General features: G+C 34.7%; 1 protein-coding gene across 1 annotated transcript in view; it reads right to left on the bottom strand.

The window, feature by feature from the left end:
* Window positions 1-16,951, bottom strand: part of LOC109088488 (taperin-like) — a 28,094-nt gene that overhangs the window by 5,576 nt on the left and 5,567 nt on the right. The window lies entirely within an intron of this gene.

The following is a 16,951-nucleotide window of genomic DNA, read 5'->3' on the forward strand; positions in this document are numbered from 1 at the left end:
TGAACTAAAAGTATCCTTACAGAAGTAGTGTGACGGTGGCAAAACATCATGATACTTTCAAATATAACAAGGCACTGAAATTATCACCATATTCATATGTACTAACTTTTTAATTAATAATCTAATACAGTGCACTTACTGTGTACATACAGATGTAATTACAAGTAGTTAAGTAGTAGCTGTTAAAGACACCTGCCAGCATTTTTGCTATAATTATGAAAAGCTGCTTGTTGCTGCCTCTTTTTTACACAGAAATGTGAAAACAAACAGAAACAATTATTATGGGGGGGGGGGGGGGTATGTATGATACAATTTTTTTTTTTAGCATTTTAATTAAATTACATTATTTGAATATATTAATAACATTGTTAATATTTATTGTATTAATAATATAACTAGTTGACTTAATTTAAAGCATCCCACGGCCCTTCTTGAGACCACCTAGTGGGTCCCGGCCCTCTGGCATACCCACTGTCACATACACTTGAGAGTAGTTTAAAAAACTATTACCTTGAAACCACCAAGAACAGCCTAGCATTCACATAGCAACATACTAAAAACCCCTGAGGACTCCAAAGCTACACCATAACATTATGTTAATCTTATTAAGAAGGTATCAAACAAATAAATACTGAGTTAATAAATACTGATTCAAACTCAATGTGAAGGGCCACTGGAAGATATTATACCTTGGTAAGTATATGGTGTTCCAAAGCTCCATAGTGACAGTCACCTGGTCAATGACTGTGCACTGGCTGTGTGTGTGTATGTGTGTGTATGTGTGTGTCAACGCTGTCCTAAATCTACTCTAATCTCAATCACATGTCCTTACTCAACAACATATACGCACAGTTAATTTACGAAGGCTGTGAACATGGCTCTACATGGCACACCCAGAAAAACAACTGGACAAAGGCCACATGTAATGGGGTGATGTTTATTTGGTGTAATAAACATTGTATTATATACGATCTAATTGTTAACCATAATGTGCTTTTGAAAGTAACTGGCCCAGACACCCAAGTGTTGTATGTGTTACAATGATAAATGTAATTATGAATTTAGCCTGTCATTTTCCTTTCAGTTTCTTTTAATACGCTTCTCTGATCTATTTTCAAATACTCTACCATTCAAAAGTTATTTATTCAGAAATGACACTTTTAATGGATCAATAGACAGTTAAGACTTTTATACTGTTACAAAAAAATCAAATACATTTAAAAAAAGAACTTTCTTTTCATCAATGAATAAAAATGTATAAATGTATATAAAAAAAGTAAATGTCTCCACAAAAATATTAAGCAGCAAAGCTGTATTCAAATCAGCATATTAGGATGATTTGTGAAGCATTATGTTACACTGAAGACTGGAGTAATGAAGCTGAAAAATCAGATTTGCCTTCACATGAACAAAAATAAATTAAAATAATTATTTTAAATTTTAATAATATTTTCCAATATTACTGGTTTTACCATATTTTTGTATCTGCAGCAGCTTTGCAGGAAATGACTAAAAGTGTTTTGTACATTCCGTTTTGTTAATAAAATCTCATTGAAAACCTTCTGAAGCTTGAGACACTTTTACTTTCAAATTGTATTCTAATATGTAAATATGGCTGAATGCAGTAAACAGGGCTGCCACTGACTTCTAAGCATCATTCTATCCATTACTCTTTTAGAGGTGTTGTACATTCTTTACTCTCTTTTATCAACATAGTGTTGCAAAATTTATTTTGGTTACACAATACACAATGTACACAGGTTTGTAGTCAAATCTGTCTCTTTTTAACTCACGGCATTATATGTTCATATATAAATATTCATTGCACATTTAAGATTTTGCCTAATCCTACAGGCAAATGTAAATTTGTTCCAGCTCTAAAATTGACACGGAGTATCTATGGACTGCAATTTTCAGAAAATACTACTGATTATCAATTAGATTTGAGTTCAGGCTTTTCCATAATGCTCAGTTTTCCTGATCCAATACTACACAGCTTTTGCTGTGTGTTCTGGGTCATTGCCCTGCTGGAAAAGGAATCTCCACCCAAAGTTAATATCTCTTGCTGACTGAATCAGGTTTCCTTTACAGATTTGCCTGTATTTTTCCAAGTTGCCCATGATAACAACAGTTTTTTCAGTTTCCTCTACTAGTAAGCAACTCTAAAGCATGATTCTTCCAGTACCGTAGTTGACAGTAGCATGTTATTTGGTTGTTCAGATGTATCTGGTCTGTGCCAAACATATGCAATAGTCTTTTATGGTAATATGAGCCTCATCAGATCTCAGAACTTTTTACATTTTAGTTTGCCACATTCTCCCTCCATGTCTGAAATGCTGGCCTATCAATTTGTCTTCTTAGCTACACCCAAATAGGCTGAATCTGAAGTGCTATCAATCACACAAACTTGTTTCCACCTAACAAAATCTTTAAGTTATCTGTGATTTTTAATTGAAGGTTTTTAAGACAGAGAACTAAATTTCTTTGATTTCTGAAGAAAATGTGAGTGATTGCTGGCCTTGCAAAACTCACTGCAACAATATTCTGCCTCTGTATTCAATCAGAAAATTTAAAGTAATGGCACATCCCTGTTCAAAAAGCTGCATAATCTGAGGTATAATACATATTTTTGTGCAAATTCAGTTAAATGAACAAGTTTAATACTTTGAGCAAATCCTAGTGTAATAGTAACAGCAAAACTAAAATAGGAAAAAAAAATTGATTTTGCAGCACAACAAATCATCCGACACCCTAGAGTTTCTTTCAAGGCATTTTCTGATTGTCTTCTTTGCAAAGGACATGATGCTGCCTCAGAATTGGCCAAAGCAAGGTATCTTAGAAGACTCAAGTAAGATGTCTAGCTTTTGAAATGCGTTGTGTCTGAAGCATCTATTTTGTCATAAATGCAATGGACAGCTCACTAGGTTTAGGATCTGCAACTACATCACATTTACATATAAATATTAAAATTTTGCACTAGTCATAGCATTAAACAACACTTGTGACCATAGCCATTTCCCCACTCATCTACTGTAGTTTCTTGCTACTAAACCTACTGCTTTCTGAGGCACAATTTGCCCAAACTCTGAATATGTCACTGGCAGTATCAAGCAAAGTTTCCAGTGTGGAGTTATTTGGTCATTCTTGGCGCATGCTGACATATTTCCTGACTATTCAGCCAGCGTTAGATATTTAAGCACAGCATGAAATGCTGGCAGTTTCAACCATTTCCCATCACAAATCAGCAACACAATTCATAAATTTATTTAAAAAAAAAAAAAATTCTTTGGCATGAGAAAAAGTCCAATTCCATTCAAGCAGATCAATCATTAAATGGAAATATTTTCATAGAAGAATAAGCACCATTGGAAAGAATACTCCATACCCACTACATATTTTGCTCTCTATGCATATTAACAACAATAAAAGCTTAAATTATTGAGAAAGAGTTTAACAGTCAGATTTACACTTTCTGTTTTACACAGGCATACAGTTGTAGTAATAATAAACTCTAATAATAGTCATAATAGCAGCTCATTTCATCTTTAATGTTCAGATTATCACAGAGGTCTGTACATATAAATATGGATGAGTACTTAAAAATATAATTTTTTCAAACAACTAGAGATATTTACTTTCAGAAATTTTCATAATCAATTGCAATTAAAATTAACAATCATTTAATAACATTATTGCTGCAAAATGCATTAATAATAATAATAATAATAATAATAATAATAGTTTAATATTTAATAATATACAGATCAGTTTTTCCCAGTAAAATTTAATAAATAAGTTTGTCTTTAGTGTAATGCTTCTTATTTATCATTTTAAAAACAGGGAGAGGGAGAGACAGCAGAACTATTAGAGCAGAATTAAACACAGAGACGCTGTCCTGATTTGAACCAGGTTGAGACTGTATAACTACACACACACAAACACACATACAGTACATCTTGGGGGTTTCTCCCTGAATTACAACCTTTGGTTGGCAGCAGACTGTAAACACAGAAGCTGTTTGTCTGCGTGTTTGTGTGTGGGGGGAAGATTGTTGCAGCCTCTCACTGAAGTGTAAAGCAGACTGAACAGATGCCTGATTAAAGCTAATCTCCTGCCACAGTGTTTAATATTAGAAATCCCTCAACACAGTAGAGCTGGTAAGACCTATGAAACATAAACACACACACATGGTTTCACAAGCGTGTGATGTGTGTGAACCAGCGTGATAAATGTGTTTATTATATGATATAGAGGATTAGAATATTTCAGTCATGTATAAAGCATTTCATTTGCACTATAGAGTATAAAGAAAATTGCTTGCAAGAAATCCAATGCACACATACAGTAGGAAGTAGAAGTTGAGCAATAAAGTTTTGGAAATTTTTAATACAATTTTCACCCACAAATTTTTAGTAACTACTTTTTCAAAAGTAACATTAGAGTGAAAAATATGAAATCGAATTGGCTCATGTCTACATAAAATTATAGACATAATTAAAAAATATATATTATGATAATATTATATATATATTCAGTACATCAAGTTGAATAAATAAAATATGAACTAAACTAAATGAAAATGAGAAATGTTGCTTTGGCATCTAGATAAAATAAAATAAGTTTGTTCTTTCTTTCTTTTTTTTTTTCTTTTTTTCAAAAGTTTTATTTGAAGGAACATTTTTTATGGTTTTAGTTTTAGTTAACTACAATAATCTTGATAGAAATGGCACATGGTGTAGCAGCAGGTAATGTGAGGGTGTGCATGAGAAATGCTGTATTCACAGCACCAGTGAATAAAATAACAGCATGCCTTCATCCATGGAATGCTCTAAAATCTAAAATCACCTCTCAAGAACAGCCACAGGGCTCGCAAAATTTCTAAATCCCTGGTAGCCATTTGGGCGGGGATTCTTCAGGTTTTGGTAGCCCAAAATTAATTTAACTAGCCCGAATAAAAAAAGACATTGGCTGAACTTTACTTTGGACAAATCAGCATGATCAGCAAAAACTAGAAGCATATAGGGATGTAACGATTCACTAAACTTACGATGCGTAAAATTTACGATTACACAATACAATTTTCAATTTTCTTACAATTTATATATATATATATATATATATATATATTTATATATATATATATATATATATATATATATATTACAAAATGAGATTTAAGACAAATTATAAATGAAAAGGTGTCCTTTTATTATTTCTCAGACAAAATGCTGCATATTTCTTTGTGAAACTGAATTCTTAAATAATAAAACTAACTTAAATCCCAAATCAAATAAAAAAAAAATTATACAGCTAAAATACATCTCTTCATATAAACAAAGGCTTTGCCTGTGCTCTATTTAAAATCAGAGGGAACCACTGCATTTAAATTACTAACCAAAAAAGATGCGAAATACATTTTATTTGGATTGTATAATGTAAAAATTTGAAGCAAAAACAGAATGGTCTGGTTTTAACTTTTTAAATGAGACGCAAATGTCACTCTCTGACAGCAGGTATCTATAGGCTGCTGCCCCTTTAAGACCGAATGCACGGATCCAAGATGATGCACAGGAGATTTCTTTCTCCACTGTTTACATTCACTTAAGACATAACCGAATGTGCTTACGAGAATACTTACAGAGACAATTATTTTGAGATAATTTTGTGTGTATGTATTCATTCAGAAGCAAGGATACGTGAAAGAGGAATCAATTCTGTGTACGTGCATTGACTGAAACGCGCTCTCTGTGCGTGCTTTGAATGAGTGCGCCCAGAAACCAGCCCGCTAGCTCCGAATGCAGGCAAATGTTTTAAAACGCTTGAATGTTTATATCGGCAAGACTTAGAAACAAGTGCAAACGATCAACTATGATCCGTTTCACCTCTACAAGCGAGTGAACAACGTGAATTGAGTTTTGTAAGAATTTTATGTCACCATTCAAGATAGATTAAAAATTCAAGAGCTTTATTGTCATATGTACTAGAATACAATTTGGAAAATATTGTGGTGGCTCTTACTCTGGGGGGTAATTTGAGTGGGGAGTAAGGGTATTTTTTTAGACATATTTTTAAACTACAATCATCCAACCTAAATGTTTCATCACCCAGTGTATCTGTGTTTTACAATTTATAATGTTGTTGATTCATATTTATATTGTGAGGAAGATACTTAAAAAGAACTTTGATTTCAAACACTGAATTCAATGTATTTTAACTAAGGAAACAGTCAGTAATGAAATAAGAACAGACATTTATTTTCAAGAATAACAAGCAATGACAAAGAAATGCAATAAGAAGATACAACTAAAATTAACTGTGCTTTACGTTTTTCAGGTAGGTATAACTGTAATATTCAGGTACAGAAATACCACATAAACTGAATAATCTATTTAAATTTAAAATAACACTGGTTGGCCTTCAGTGTATAAATAAACATTGATGAGAGACACAAGCAGGTTTATTTAGGTTGCTGTCTCTTTAAGACCTCATGCACAGATCTATTACATATCATTTAGTTTCTCACTTAATAGCTTATATACCGACAATGTTTAGTATAAATTGACTGTTTACGTTAATACTCATCAAGACAGGCATTTTGACAATTTTGTATGTATTTAGCCATTTAAGCGCAATAAGGCGCAACACAACTTTATTCTATAGTTACATGCTCTCAGATGCTCTATGTGCTCGCGCTTTGGGTGTGAGCTCACAGAAAGGGGTCTCACAGAGAGCATGCAAGTACTGAATTAAGCACTTGAATGTTTAAAATGGTAAAACTCAAAAGCACATGCAAATGATACATTCCATCATCTGTCCCGAGCGTCTTTCGCGCTTAAATATTTGCGGGAATTTCCCGCGTTACAAGCATGTAAACTGCGGGAATCAGTAGAATTATGCACAATCCTGCGCCGAAATTCAAGCCTTGAGTATTCATTTCTCTTCAGAAAAAAAAAGTGCTGACCTCAAACTTTTGAATGGTAGTGTATATTGTTAAAAAAGATTTCTGTTTTGAATAAAAGCTGTTCCTTTTAACTTTTTATTAATCAAAGAATCCTTTAAAAGTATCACAGGTTCCAAAAAAAATTTAAAATATTAGGCAGTTCCACTGTTTTTAACATTGATAAATCAGCATATTAGAGTGATTTCTGAAGGATCACGTGACACTGAAGAATGGAGTAATGGCTGATGAAAATTCAGTTTTGCATCATATTATGTATTATAAAGTATTTTCAAATATTTCACAATATTAGCTACTGTTTTTACTGTATTTTGATCAAATATATGCAGCCTTGATGAGCACCAGAGACTTAATTAAAAAAAACATTAAAAATTGTACTGATTCCGAAATTTGGTAGTTAACAGTTCCAGGTTATGATTAAATTAGAAATTTGACCCTACTGTGCACACTAAATGAAAATGTACCATTAGACTACAGAAACAGGTCCGCAGGGCACAAAAATTAATTCTGCTGAATCCCAAAGATTTTCCCTCATAATCAGCATAGAAAATGTGGAAAAAGTGTGCAGATTCCATGTGAGCCTAGATATGAGGCATGCTCTCATTTATGGAAAGGCTTGAAATATTAATCAGGACTAGCATAAGCACACATGAACAACACTGTTGTTATGGTGTGTAACGCAGCCTGATATGGGCGGTTTGATAAATCATTGGCAAGTACAGGGCAAAGGGAGGGAATGAAGTGTTTTGGAAATAAAAAGGCACAGATACCTAATTTGGGATTTCTAATGACAGGATAGAAAGGCTGTGGTCTCTGTTGCTCAGCGACAGGAACCACAGCTATTTTTAAACGAGAAAGCAGAGGAGGAACTATAGCAAGAGCAAGAGAGCATGCAAAGAGCAAGAAGACAAGTATGCTATACACTGAAAGGTGGGTGGGGGGGGGGGATTGTAGAAAGAGAAAGAAGATTCCTATCAACAGGCTTATCACAGAAAACCAGGGCAGGAAAGATGGCATAAACACAGTCATATCATTCTTTCTGTGATGACCTACAATGGTCAGCTGGTATTTTTGTGCAGCTTGAGCTTATGGTCAGGGTTTATTTGAATAAGCTTTTGCATTGACTATTTCAAGCCTGATTCTCAAACAACAAATTATCATATGTGCAAACATCCATGCAAGTCAGCACAAGTATTTCACACAAATGTTTGTCTTTCAATTTATGTCATTTAAAAGAATATTCCAGGTTAAAATGAATTCAAGTAATAGGTCACCCATAAACCAAAATGGCATCAAGACTCCAATCATAATTAAAGCTAAAGTGAAACTATGTATCAAAACATTACAATTTATAAAAAAATTATAATCATTTGAAATTAGGATTCAATTAAGATTTATGTTATAATTTGTAATTTTTTTTTCCTTTTTAGAAATGACTAAAGTTTTTAAAGATTAAGTGTTAGATGACAGCAAATGTAATCTAAATGTAAAAACAGGGGAAATAAGTGTGCACACTAAAAGTTCAAATATTGTGAAATATTCATACAATTCAAAATAACTGTTTTCTGTTTGAATCCGTTTTAAAATGTAATTTATTCTGGTGATGGCAAAGTCAAATTTTCAGCAGCCATTACTTTAATCTTCAATGTCACATGAGCCTTCATAAATCATTCTAATATGCTAATCAATACATATTTCAGATTAATTTTATTAGGGTAAACAGTTGTGCTTCTTAATATTTTTGTGGAAACCTGATTATTTTTTTCTTGGATAAGTTCAAAAGAACAGCAATTACTTTCTGTATTTTAAATCTTTTGTCATCTTTTTATAAATGTCTTTATACTGTCATTTTTTTATCAGTTTAATGTGTCCTTGTTGATTAAAACTATTAATTTATATTAAAATAAAATCTTACTGCCACCAAACTTTTGATTGTATAGTATTGCACATACCTATTTATCATAGTTTTTCATAATTTTTGAAGCTTGAAATTTTTGGTCCCCTTTCACTGCTACTGCATAGAAAAAAGCACACAATACATTATTCAAAATGTGTTCCAGAGAAAAACTATCAGCATATGGGTTTGGACCAACATAAGGTTGAGTAAATAATGACACAATTTTCAATTTTGGATAAATTGATACTTTAAGAATGTAATTAACTTATTGACACTTTTGTAACACTCTCACATTCATCACATTCACACAGACTACAACTTTCTCTCTCTCTCTCTCTCTCTCTCTCTCTCTCTCTCTCTTAGGTTCTCTCTGCTCCTCTTTCTGTCTCTCACACACATGCTGGAGTGACTCTTGAATTAAACATGACAGTGACAGTGGCACTTTGCAGTCTGAATTTTAATTACATCGACTCTATTGTAGACACTGCATCCATGTGACAGGCACACACACACACTCTCACATAAAGTACACAGAAGTGGTCCATATGGGATTACACAATGGCGTCAAGACTGTAGGATACATCTTTAAATTATCTGAAGTTCATGACAAAATGGTGCATACCAATGGCAAAGTAAAAAACACACAGATGCGGAAGAGCCAGTGTCTGCAAGGAGAACTTCCTGGAGGACGCAGTGAGGTTGAGAGAAGGGAGACCGGGGGAGGGGGAGGAAAGGAGGAAGTGAGGATGAGAAGAGAGAGATAGAGGTGTGGTGCATGATGGTGAAGGCATTCTGACTGGTCAATAATTAAACATGGTGGACTTTCACACTCGTAACAGGATGTATAGGGGAAGAGGAGGGTTTCCTTCCAACTCCTTGTGTGTTTGTAAGACATAAATCATCAAAAGAAGACATTTTACGGACAGAAATATTTCTTGCAAGCTAAAAGAATCTGCAATGAGAGGGGCAAGGGAAGGGAAATTATGGATTTAAAAAAATAATAATAAATTAACAGCAGAATAAAGACTGACCAAACAAGACAGTTCTTATGGGTCCATGACAAATAGGAATGCTTTATTTATCCAAAAAATAAAAATTCCATAAGTATCATTAATTGTAACTGTATAAATATTATTATATTCTTGAGGAGTTGCCACACATGACATTTAACAATCTGAACTAACCTTTCCTTAACATAAAAAGGTCACATTTTCTGACATTTTAATGTACACATTGACAATTGAAAGATTATTGGTTTTTAATCAACTTTAGTCAAATGTATTTGCAATCAACTGTAGCCAGCTGTCTTTGTTTACAAAAGTGTGAACCAAATGGCCCATATAATTAGCCTCTTAGGTCAACATCAGATCAATGAATGGGCTCTCCATGGGAGAGATCCTATCAAGTCATCATAAGGTTACACTATCATTGGCTCTCCATGGGGTGTTATTGTATTGTTTGTAGCACATTTGTTACCAGGTATGAAGGTCTGGTCTCACAAACAGTACCTTGGGTTAAGATTGTTTGAAGAATGACATGCTAACATCACTGCTGAAGAACTGCTACACTGCTACCTTCAATAAATTCTTCTCCCCACAAGAACTTTGGTACATTGTACATTGAAATCTAGTACATTGGCGAGCCACCCAAACTACTGCTCAGCCAAATATAGCAAAATCTAACACATTTTAATGTTGTCATTGACAAACAGCAATAACGGGTGCGCTTTCTGACATAATTTCCTGTTTTATTTTTAAAGTACATTATGCCAATTACTTGATAAGGATTCTTTTTAAGAATTACTTTGAAAAAGGAGGCATTTTCTTCTTCATTGTAATATGAGTGATGTGATGTGGCCAAGTATGATAACCAATCATCTATATAATAAATGGATTACTCATTGCGTTCTAAACCGCCGTCAGAAGTGTTTGAGCGGCCATCTTACTATTCCCTTCCACCAGAGAGCATCATTTACTGACAGAAAAAAACTTTATTTTAAATATTTAAATATTAAACATGAACATATATCTGGTATTAGTATCTGAAATGTATTTGAATATACAATGAATATTGTATATTGAAATTCAAAGCCTACCATGCATCATCTTTGAAATAAAGCTTCATCTCTTTAAGTCCATTCTGTATGTAGTCAGCATTATTTCTCTGAATAAGTTATGTGTATCATTTAATGTCCTATTTAAGCAACTCAGACTCTCCGAGCAAATTCAATGCAGTTATAGCATTTCAGTTTGCATAGTAAAATGTTGTTTAATTATTAATTTAATTATTGATTTAACCAATGTTTAAATCATTACCTGCTTCAAAGTTAAAGGGATACTCCACCCCAAAATGAAAATTAGTCATTAGACTTACCCCCATGTCGTTCCAAACCCGTAAAAGCTTTGTTCATCTTTAGAACACAATTTAAGCTATTTTGGATGAAAACCTGGAGGCTTGAGACTGTCCTGTAGACTGCCAAGTAAATAACAGTGTCAGGGTTCATAAAAGGTATGAAAGTCCTTGTCAGAATACTCCATCTGCCATCAGATGTGCAATCTTGCTGTTATATGAAGCGAAGAAAACTAAAATAATGACTTTATTCAACAATTCCTTTGTCAACAGTCTCCTCTGTGTCTCTCCATAACACCATATGCTGCGTATGCTCTTCTGTATCATCCACGCCACAAGGATGCACTGTTTCTATGTGTATTTAGCTTTAATTTGAAAGAAAACAGCGCATGCTTGTGGCGTGGATGTTTTCTTCACTTACAAAAATTGCTCCCGTCGCTTCATATAACCCAGATTGTACATCTGATGGCAGATGGAGTATTCTGACAACGACTTTCATACCTTTTATGGACCTTGACACTGTTATTTACTTGGCAGTCTATGGGACAGTCACAGGCCTCCCGGTTTTCATCCAAAATATCTTAAATTGTGTTCCGAAGATGAACAAAGCTTGTACGGGTTTGGAGCGACATGGGGTTAAGTGATTAATGACAAATTTTTCATTTTGCGGTGGAGTGTGCCTTTAATGTTGTTAACGAAATCATAGTTGAAGCATTTGCAGTTAGCCTACGGTACGAATAAAAACACTATAACAAAATTACATAAACAGTGAATAACGGTACAGGGCATATTAAGTTATAAGTTAAGCATAAATCTTTATTCAGAAATGCATATGTTGAAGATCTTGTCCGTCTGATGTTTATCATATTCTTCTGATGTATGCTACTGTAATGAATATGAAAGAAACTTTTTAATAAGCAGGGGAAATTCCCGACAAATAATCATTTACATGCTTGGGTCACTTGCGTTGTAAGAATGTACAGAGATATTTGAGATATAAAATGCTGACTCATTAGCTGATGTTTTCTCATTAAAACCATACGATTTCCTATTCATTCAACAGAATGTATTGAAATACTAGGAAATACCAATATGGCTGCATGGTGGTTTCACTTTTATGACATCATGAGCAATCCAGTTCTCTATTATAGATCAGTGATGGTAACCCATACTCTGAATTTGTGCTCTGCATTTAACCCATCCAAGTGTACGCACAGCAGTGAGTATTGAACACACACCCACATACACACATACCTGGAACAGGGGAGTTCGGTGCCTTGCTGAAGGGCACTTAAGTCATTGGTATTGTAGGTGGAAGAGAGTGCTGTACATTCACTCCCCCCACCTACTGTAGAATTTCTGCCGATATTGAGACTCGAACCCACAACCTTTGGGTTACCAGTCTGACTCTCAAACCGTTAGGCCATGACTGCCAATTGTGGCCTAGTCAATATTAGGAGTGCTGCAGGTTGACATTATGCCCCCAAAATACAAGTAATCTTACTTGCAAGAACAAACCTCCTGGATTAAACTGCTCAATATAAATTACTTTTACAATGTCTTTTTGAACTTTTTGAATGTTTTTGGTGAAATGAGGAACAGAAACTTTCAGATTTCATTAAAACATTTTTAAACAATTTAATTTATCTTTCAAAGATGGATAAAACTCTTGGGTTTGGAACGACATGAGGGTGAGTAAATGTTGACAGAAGAATTTTCATTTTTGGGTGAGCTACACTCTTAAAAATAAAGGTGCTTAAAAGGTTCTTCACAGCGATGCCAAAGAGCCATTTTTTGGTTCCACAAAGAACCATTCAGTCAAATGTTCTTTAAAGAACCATCTCTTTCTTACCTTTTTATATTCTGAAGAACCTTCTTTCGCCAATAAAAAAAAAACTTTTGTGACAGAAAGTTTCTTCAGATGTTAAAGCTTCTTTATGGAACTATTTAGACAAAAGGGTTCTTCTATGGCATCGTGAAGCACCTTTATTTTTAAGAGTGTATCCGTAAGTCTAAGAAAAGTGTACCCACACCTCTCCTCAACCAGCCACATGATTTGTGTAATTCATGCTCATGGCCACAATTATTGAGGTAAGTGTACCTAAGTATAGGTAAGATTTTAAGTACCTTGTTCAGAAAGGCTGTGGCTACAAGTGAATACTACATTAATATAACCACTCTCAACTGCCTCAAAGACAAACAAAGAGAGTTATACAAGCTTAGAGTGCACTAATGGATAACCAACACATATGCACACCAGCATAACTAACCTCTGCACACTTTCTAAAGCTGGGCCATGTCATATTAAACCTTCAGTGGTTCATTAAAACACTCATTCTTCAAGGGCTTCAAGAATGAGCAGTTAATACATAAAAGCTAATATATTAAACCATGATGAAAATCCCCAGACATATTCTGTCTCAGGCTCTTAAAGGGGTCATATGATGCGATTCCAATTTTTCCTTTCTCTTTCTAGTGTTACAAGCTCTTGGTGCATAAAGAAGGTCTGTAAAGTTGCAAAGACTAAAATCTCAAATCCAAAGAGATATTCTTTATAAAAGTTAAGACTTCCTCTTAAAACGGCTCGTTTAAACAAACCCCCACATGTCTGTCACTGTGTGGGAAGCTTTGCATAACACCGCCCAAATGTTCACGCAAAGAAAGAAGGTGCAAGTTTTATTCTCGCTGTAGTATTGTTGTTGCCGCTGCCGCTGCCATCATGTTGTGGAGATGCAGTGTTTTTCATTGTGAAAGCGAAAGTACTTTGTTTGGCCTTCCAAAAGAGGATGATATACGATTCGTCATCCCTAGAGCTGATCCGTGCTGGTCGCTGAGTAAATACATTGACTTCGCGCTGTGGATTGCCAGATCGGCTTTCACCCTGGACCAAGCGGAGTCCAGCCCGGGGGCGTCACATGTGCAGGGGTTAAAGCAAAAAAACACAAATCCTGAGCCTGACCTTTTTTCTGGGGGCAGTGCAGGGCAGCACATGCAAAGCATGCAATGACTGTGGCAACTTTAACATTTGAAAGGATACTATGGCAAAGTTACTGCTTTCTTTATTCAAATTGATTTTCTTTTTCATGAATATATGGTTGACCTGAAGAATGAAAGCTGTATCATACACTTGGAAAATGATGAGCAATATCACTGCTTATCGACACTAGGGGTGTGACAATACACTTAGATCACGAGATAAAGATACTTGGTTCACTAGAATGTGACAATATTTTAATACTATTTTTAAGAAATTTTCAATGACAAAATAATAGTCTTTTAATTACAAAAAGTAAAACAATCCAGTTGCATTTAGAAATATTTTAACTAATCTAGGGCTGTAACTAATGGTTATTTTGGTAATCAAGTAATCTACTGATTATTTTGACAACTGAGTAATCTGATATTTTTTAGTAACACAAACACCAGGCTTTAGTATGACTATTTATATATAAACTTACAATGAGGCAATAATAATTGGCTCAAATAAAATATCAAAACTAAGAAATGACATGATTCTTTGAACATCACTGTTAAAATACATACTGTAATATGCATATACATAATATGAACATAACCAACTTAAGTACATAATGTATTATAACAAATACCTGCAGAGGGCATCAACGGCCTGGTGACGTTTCACTTTACAGCTTGATTAAACTTTAAATCCATCACATTTTAATATTTGGCCACATGCGCAAACTTTTATTTTGAAATTGCGATGTACAATACATGGCACATTTGGACATAGGTTGATGTACTCTCCCGTGTTGGCAAAGGTTTATAAATGATTAACGTTACAAATGTAGTGAGATAATGCAGACTGTTTTTCCAGATGAACATTAAGCAATTCAAATTCACTGCATTTACAGAGGAAGAGTTTAGCCCTTTTCAAACATACAGTTTTCACTGGTAAATTAACCTTAAGAGATCTTGTGTGAACAGGACCTTTTCAAAAATCCTGGTAAATTTGTTCTGGCAATCATATGGTTCTTATGGAGATGACATGATTACTCTGAGCTGTTTACAAAGCTCCGCTGCTTTATAATTAGATTTTCTATGTAAATATGCGCTAGATGGACATCTTTGACCATCTCGCAGCTTTTTGTCCCGCTTCTTCATTCATCAGGGCTGCGACTCTCCAATTGGATACTATTATGCACGTCTCGTGTTTATAATAGCAAAACATTCTGATTGGCTAGTATGTTAGTTTGATTGAGAGTGAAAGCTGCTCCTCTTCCATTGGTAGGCGAACTCTTGGACTCGAAAGTGATCAATCAACAAGATTTAATTTTTTTTTTTAATGTAGGATTATTTTTTTCCGCAGCCAAAAGCTGCATACCGGAGATCCGGCATGGTGCCGGAGAACTTTAAGCCCTGCATGTGGTTGCCGCAAGCAAAGGCTCAAAGGCTGTTCTATAAAGTGGGGCAGTTCCAACTTTGCGAGGACAGTCTGGCACCTCTGACGCGAGTTTTAAGTAGTGTAGAGTAGTCATTTCTCCGATCACAAATGCAGACATGGTTTTATGTTTACGCTGCGCGGTATGCAACGCAACATTTAAAAAAACATTATAAGTCATTATAATCAGTAATTATGTCCCCACTGAATCCAACAAATGCCTCGTTTGTAATGGGTTTTTATTGGTTTTGTCTCGCCGTGCCGGGAGACGGCATCACCGTATGCTAAGGGGCGTAACATTTCCGTCACACACTTAAGGTATTCAGCCAATCACAATGCATTGGATAACTGGCCAATTGACGTACACCTCGCTTTTCAGAACGATGAGCTTTGTAAAAATCGAGGGGTTTCAGAAAGGCAGAGTGTAGAGGAGCAACAATAATGTAAATTATGTGGAAATAATGTGGTTTTTTTTTACCTTAAACCGCATAAACACATTGCATTACACCAAATACACAACTTAATGTTCATTTTAGCAACGTCATATGACCCCGTTAATAATATTAACTTTCTGTGTACACACTATAAAAATGAGCATTTTCATCTTCAGATCAAAGATCCACTTACAAATGTTCTGTGTATGTTGACTGGATCCTTGTATACTCTACAAATGCAATCTTTGATTAACAGAGCAGTATTTTAATTAGACACTGTCAGGCAAATTGCTATTTTATCATTTCCAGTCAACAATCCACACATTTTTAAGGCTATTATCTCATATTCTATGTCACATTCTTCTATACCATAATTACAGAGTAAATGTGGCATCCGATTCAGCAAATATCTCATGATCTTTCCCATGAAATCAGACCTTAGTAAGCTACACACACATACTTCTGCTGCCAAAGTCATCTGAGCTTTCAGTCTGAAACTCAATCAGCTCATTTTAATTATATTTATCATTACATGTTTACCAAGTTTTAGCACAAACTTGGATCTATGGATAGGTTCTTGAACTAATTCACTCTCATTGCTCTATTCTCAATAGCGATGTAACCTCAAGGCACAGGGAAATCTAATGGTCATAACATCATGACTGTTCTATATAACAAAAGGATTCAGTCAAGCCCGGAGCATAATGAGTTGACCCTGGACAGACAATATGCTAAGAGCATTGGTGAGATTTTGGCACAAACCCCTCAACCACAGCTCACTTAAGATAAAGGACCCAGACAGGCTTCTCAGGCTGTTTTAGACCATAAACCTGAATAGCTATATTTGTAAGAAACTAGGGATGCAGGATAAATATCTCACAATATTTAATGTGCATCTCGTTAGTAAAGCCGGC

This window comes from Cyprinus carpio, chromosome A5, assembly GCF_018340385.1.
Source record: "Cyprinus carpio isolate SPL01 chromosome A5, ASM1834038v1, whole genome shotgun sequence".
In the NCBI taxonomy this organism is placed as follows: Eukaryota; Metazoa; Chordata; class Actinopteri; order Cypriniformes; family Cyprinidae; genus Cyprinus; species Cyprinus carpio.